We start from the raw sequence: 6000 nt of genomic DNA on the forward strand, positions 1-6000 counted from the left end.
CCTCACAACCCCCACCCCTAACAGATCCAAATGCTTTTGATTCCCAATCTTTCTATTATAGAGCAACTATTTTTCTATTCCCAAAGGAAATATTATTGTTTGTGACGATATTCACATATATATCTGATATATAAGCAGTTATATTTAAATAGCCTATTATCTCTACTTATAATGTCATGGCCTAATATATGTAAAACTATCTACAAGTCTGTAAAATTATGTCTTGTCACTAGACTCAGCTGAGATCATTAAAGTGGTGGTGAAATTAGACAAAACAAAACAGGTCTATAGCAAAGTACCTTCACCTCATCCCCAGAATGCCAAGGTGTTAATAAAGTAGCCCACAAAGATCAGTGACATAATCACTTTTGTCTTCCCACAGCTTCAAGAATTTGAATAGGCAATACCAGTGAGAGGTCATCCATGTGAATGGCACTTCCCTACAATCAAGGGGAAATATCTATTAATTTTCCTTTTTCATTCCTTGATGAGACATATTTGTAATACATTTGAGAATGGAAACAAATAAGTGGAAGGTTATTCTTTATGCTGAAATGACCTTCTTTATTTAAATGCTTGAGGACACTTGGTGGAGCATCATAAGTATGCTTGTATCCAGGAATAAACCAATTGCAACCTTCCTTTTTCTTTGTTTCTTAACAGGGAAAGAAATAATGAGAAATTCAACAGAATGCAGCTAGCAATTATTGTTTGACTATGCCTGTTGATTCTTATTTGTGCCACAGACATTATTTCTTATTATTTTAGATCTGTTGCTTATGAAAGAAAAGGATTATATTGAAATTATTAGCACTGGGGAGCTGAGGAGCAAATAATGCTAATGGAATAAATAATACATGATTTATTAGAACTGTTCTTTTGGGACTTATGCCAATCCTTTACTAGCCTCAACTGCATAATATTTAGCATCCTCTAACAAGTTTCAGGGAGAGATATTACCTTGTGACTCAACAAGGATCCTTGATACACTGTCTAAATTACACAGTATATTAAAAATTAATGTCTGACCAATTTTCTATAGTTATACTTTCACCTGGGATGCAGACTGCCAGGTTTGCATGGTATTAGTAACTTTTGTCTGTGCATCATTTTTACAACTTCAGTTGACTATGTTTGTTAATAAATTTTTGTCACATATGGACATGTTGATAACCACACTTAAATGTGTATGAAACATAAGATAATAAATATTTGAATATGAACTGGTCAATGGTAGTAATTTAAGAAGGTGACTGTATGGTGAGGATGACACATAGATAAACTGCCTTTGTGAAGAAATGATTCACATAGCTGTGGAGAACAATGTTGGAATTCAGCTCTTAGATGCCTGCTCTTTAAGAGGATGAAAAAGGTGAAGGTGAAGAAGGTTGCTGCATTCTAGGTCAAATAAGTTCATATCTGATGGCTTATCAATGTGAGGTTATAGAGAAAATGTCCCCAACTAAGACAGGAAAATTATTATATTAAAAATTCTGAAGGAAAAAAACCCCTGTCAGCTAAGAATACTTTACCTGGGAAAGCTGTCCTAAAGGAATTAGGTAGAAATAAAAGTTTTCTCTGACAAACAAAAAGTGGTGAATGAAGGAATTTCATCACCACTAGGCCTGCTTTATCAAAATTGCTAAGAGGAATTATTTAAGTTGAAACAAAAGGCTGCTAATTAATAAAAAAATCAAAGTAAAATCTCAAAACTTAATACATAGTCATACTGAGATTATCTAATACTGTAGCCCTACTATGACAGACTGAAGATTCAACTATGAAAAATATCTATAGCTACAATAAATAGTAAAATAATACAAATTACCAAAAAAAGGAAAATTTTCACATCCAAATTCTAAAATCTGGAGGGTAAAGAATGAGTGTTTATGTGATTAAAGTTACTACCAACTCAAAGTAGCCTGTTATAAAGACAAAATATTTTATGTAAGCCCCATGATAACCATGTTTTTGCAACTTCTATAGGTATTTGTTTTGTGATTATCATTCACAAAATATAAAAAGAAAGGATTCAAAGCTTGCCAGCATAGCAAACCATCAAACTACAAAGGAAGACAGAAAAAAAAAGGACAAAAAAAGGACCTACAAAACAACCAGAAAACAAATTTGAAAATGGCAGTAGCAAGTCCTTATGTATAAATACTTACCTTAAATATAAAATAAACAGATCAATTTTTTCAATCAAAAGATACAGAATGACTAAATGACTACAAAAACAAGATCCAACAATATGTTGCCTACATGAAACTCACTTTACTAGTAAGGCCATAGTCTGAAAGCAAAGGAATGAAAAAAGGTATTTCACACAAATAGAAAACAAAATAATGCTGGGCTATCTATATTTATGTCAAACGAAAAAGAGTTCAAGTCAAAAAGTATAAAAAGAGACAAAGACAGTCATCATAATAATAAAGGGGTCAGTTAACAAAAAGGACATAACAATTGTAAATATATATGCTCCTGACATCACAGTACCTAAATACATAAAGCAATTATTAAATAATCTGAGGAGAAAGATAGACTATAATACAGTAATAGTACTGGGTCCCAATACCCCACTTTCAACAATAGACATATTATCAAGAAAGAAAATCAATAAGGTAACATTGTGTTTGAACAACACTTCAGAACAAATGGACCTAAAGGTATATACAGAACATTCCATCTAACAACAGCAGAATACACATTCTTCCCAGCCACACATGGGCATTCTCTAAGATGTATTATATGGTAGCCCACAAAACAAGTCTTAATAATTTCCAGAAGATTGAAATCCTGTCAAGTAGTATTTTTGCATTACAATGGCATGGAACTAGAAAACTATAACAGAAGAATTTTGGAAAATTCACAAATATTTGGAAATTATATGCTTCTAAACAAATTATGGGTAATAGAAAAAATAGAAATGGAAATAAAAAATACCTTGAGACAAACCAAAGTGGAAGCACAACATACAAAAACTCATGAGACACAAAATAAACATCCCTAAGAGGAAAATTTATAGCATTAAATTCCTACATCCAAAAGGACTAAAGATCTCAGATAAACAGTCTAATGTATACATAAGGAATTAGAAAAAGAACAAACTAAGCCCAAAGTTAGCAGAAAAAAATGACATAACAAAAATCAAAGTATAAATAAATGATAAAGAGACCAGAAAAACAACAGAAAAGAATCAACACAACTAGAAGTTGATTTTTTGAAAAGATAAAATTGACATACCCTTAGCTAGACTAACTAGGAAAGAAAGAGAGGACTCAAATAAATAAAATCAGAAATGAAAGTGAAGATGTTATATCTAATATCACAGAAATAAAAAGTATTATAAGAAACTACTATGAACAGTGATATGCCAACAAATTTTATAACTTACCAGAAATGGATAAATTCCTAAACACCCACAATCTCCCAAGACTGAGTCACAAAGAAATAGAAAATCTGAACAGATCAATAATAGGTAAGGAGATTAAATCTGCAATAAAGTGTCTCATCAAAGAAAAGCCCATGACTGGACAGCTTCACTGCTGTTTTACCAAATATTAAATAATAAATAATGCCAATTATGCTCAATCTCTTACAAAAAATTGAAGAACAGGGAATAGTTCTAATCTCATTTGATAAGGTCAGCATTACCCTGATACAAAAGCCAGACAAGGACACTAAAGGGAAAGAAAATTACAGGCCAATAGCCCCAAAAAATATAAATGTAAAAATTCTTAATTATATAATAGCAAACAATTTTAACAACACATTAAAAGAATAATTCACCATGATTGAGTGGGATTTATCGCTGGGATTCAAGATTGGTTCAACATATGCAAATCAATAAATGTGGTACACCACATTTACAAAATGAAGAATTAAAATATTCATCTCAATAGATGCAGAAAAATCAATTGACAAAATTCAACACCCTTTTATGATTAAAAAAAAAAAACCTCTCAATAGATAAGGTATACAGGAAATGTACATCAATACAATGGAGGCCATATATGACAAACTCATGGCTAACAGCATACTCAATGGTGAAAATTTGAATGCTTTTCTTTTAAGATAAGGAACAAAGATGGCCTCTCTCATATTATATTGAACTATGTACTGAAAGTCCTAGATAGAGCTATTAAGCAAGAAAAAGAATTAAAATTATACTAATAGGAAAGAAAGAGTGCAATTGTCTCCGTTTGCTGATGACATGATTTTATATCCAGAAAACCTGAAACACTCTACCAAAAAGCTGTTGAAGACTTCACCAAAAACTATTAAAATTGATAAATTCGGTAAAAGTGCAAGACACAAAATCAACATACAAAATTAGTGACATCTCTATATACCACTAATGAATTATCTAAAAAGAAAACTAGAAAAACAATTCCATTTGTGATAGTAAAAACAAAAAGTAAAATACTTAGATGTAAATTTAACCAAGAAGGTGAAAGAGCTGTATACTGAAAACTATTAAAAAAAAAAAAATTGGAAGAAATTGAGGAAAACACAAATACATGGAAAAATTTCCCATGTCTATAGTTTTAAAGAATTAATATTATTAAAATGTGCATACTACCCAAAGCAATCCACAGATTCAACATAATCCTTATCAAAATTCAAATGTCATTCTTCACAAAATTAGGAACAATAATCTTTGAATTCATATGGAACCACAAAATATCCTGAATAGCCTGAACAACCTTGAGTGAAAAGAACAAAGTTGGAGGCATCACATTCTCTGAATTTAAAATATATTATGAAGGGATTATTATCAAAACAACATTGTCGTGGAATAGAAACAGACATATTGCCAAGGATAGACAGCCTTAAACTTATGCATTCACAGTCAATTGATTTGCAACAAAGTGCCAAGAATACACAAATGTGAAAAGGACAATCTCTTGGATAATTGAGGAATTTTTCTTACATGGTATTCAGAAAACTGCTTATCCATGATCAGAAGAGCGAAATTGAATATTTATCTCATGCTACATATAAAAATCAACTCACAGTGGATTAAAGGCTTAAATATAAGACCTGAAGCTGTTAAACTACTACAAGAAAATATAGAGGGAAAGTTCCATGATGTTGGTCTGGGTAACAACTGATTGCCTATGACCCTGAAAGTACAAACAACAAAAGCAAAAATAAAGAAGTGGGATGACATCAAATTAAAAAGCTACTACACAATGAAGAAAACATTAACAAAATAGACAACCCACAGAATGGGAGAAAATATTTGTAAATCATCTATTGATAGGTGGTTAATATTCAATACAGATATTAAATAACCTGATTAAAAATAGGCAAAATACTTGAATAAACATTTTTTAAAAGAAGACATGCAAATGGCTACAGTACATGAAAAAAAAAAAAACAAAAAACAAACTCTCAACATAACTAAATCAGTAAGGAAATACAAACTAAAACCATAATCGGATATCACCTCACACCTATTACAATGGCTTTTTTCAAAAAGATGAAGGACAATACGTGTTGGTGAGGATTCAGAGAAACTCTTGTACATTGTCAGTGCAAAAGTAAATTAGCGTAGGCGTTATGGATGGTGTTTCCTGTATAAACTAGCAATAGAGCTACCATGTGATCTAACAATCCCACTTCTGTTTATATATCCAAAGGAACTGAAATCAGTGTGTCAAAGGGAGATCTGCATTCCCATCTTCATTACAACATTATTCACAATAGTCAATATATGAAATCATCCTAAGTGTCCATCGACAGATGAATGGATTTTAAAATGTGGTACACAAACACAATGCAATCATATTCAAGCTTGAAAAAGAAGAAAATTCTATCATGTGTAACAATGTGAATCAACCTAGAAGACATTATGCTAGGTGAAATAAGCCAAGCGCAGAAAGACAAATCACACATGATCTATGTATGAGATCAAAGAAACGTGAACTCATAGAGTAGATAGCGGAATTATGATTACCAGAGGCAATGGAAGAGAAGGGGAATGAGGTTTGTGAA

Source organism: Cebus imitator, unplaced genomic scaffold (genome assembly GCF_001604975.1).
Source record: "Cebus imitator isolate Cc_AM_T3 unplaced genomic scaffold, Cebus_imitator-1.0 Scaffold96, whole genome shotgun sequence".
NCBI lineage: Eukaryota > Metazoa > Chordata > Mammalia > Primates > Cebidae > Cebus > Cebus imitator.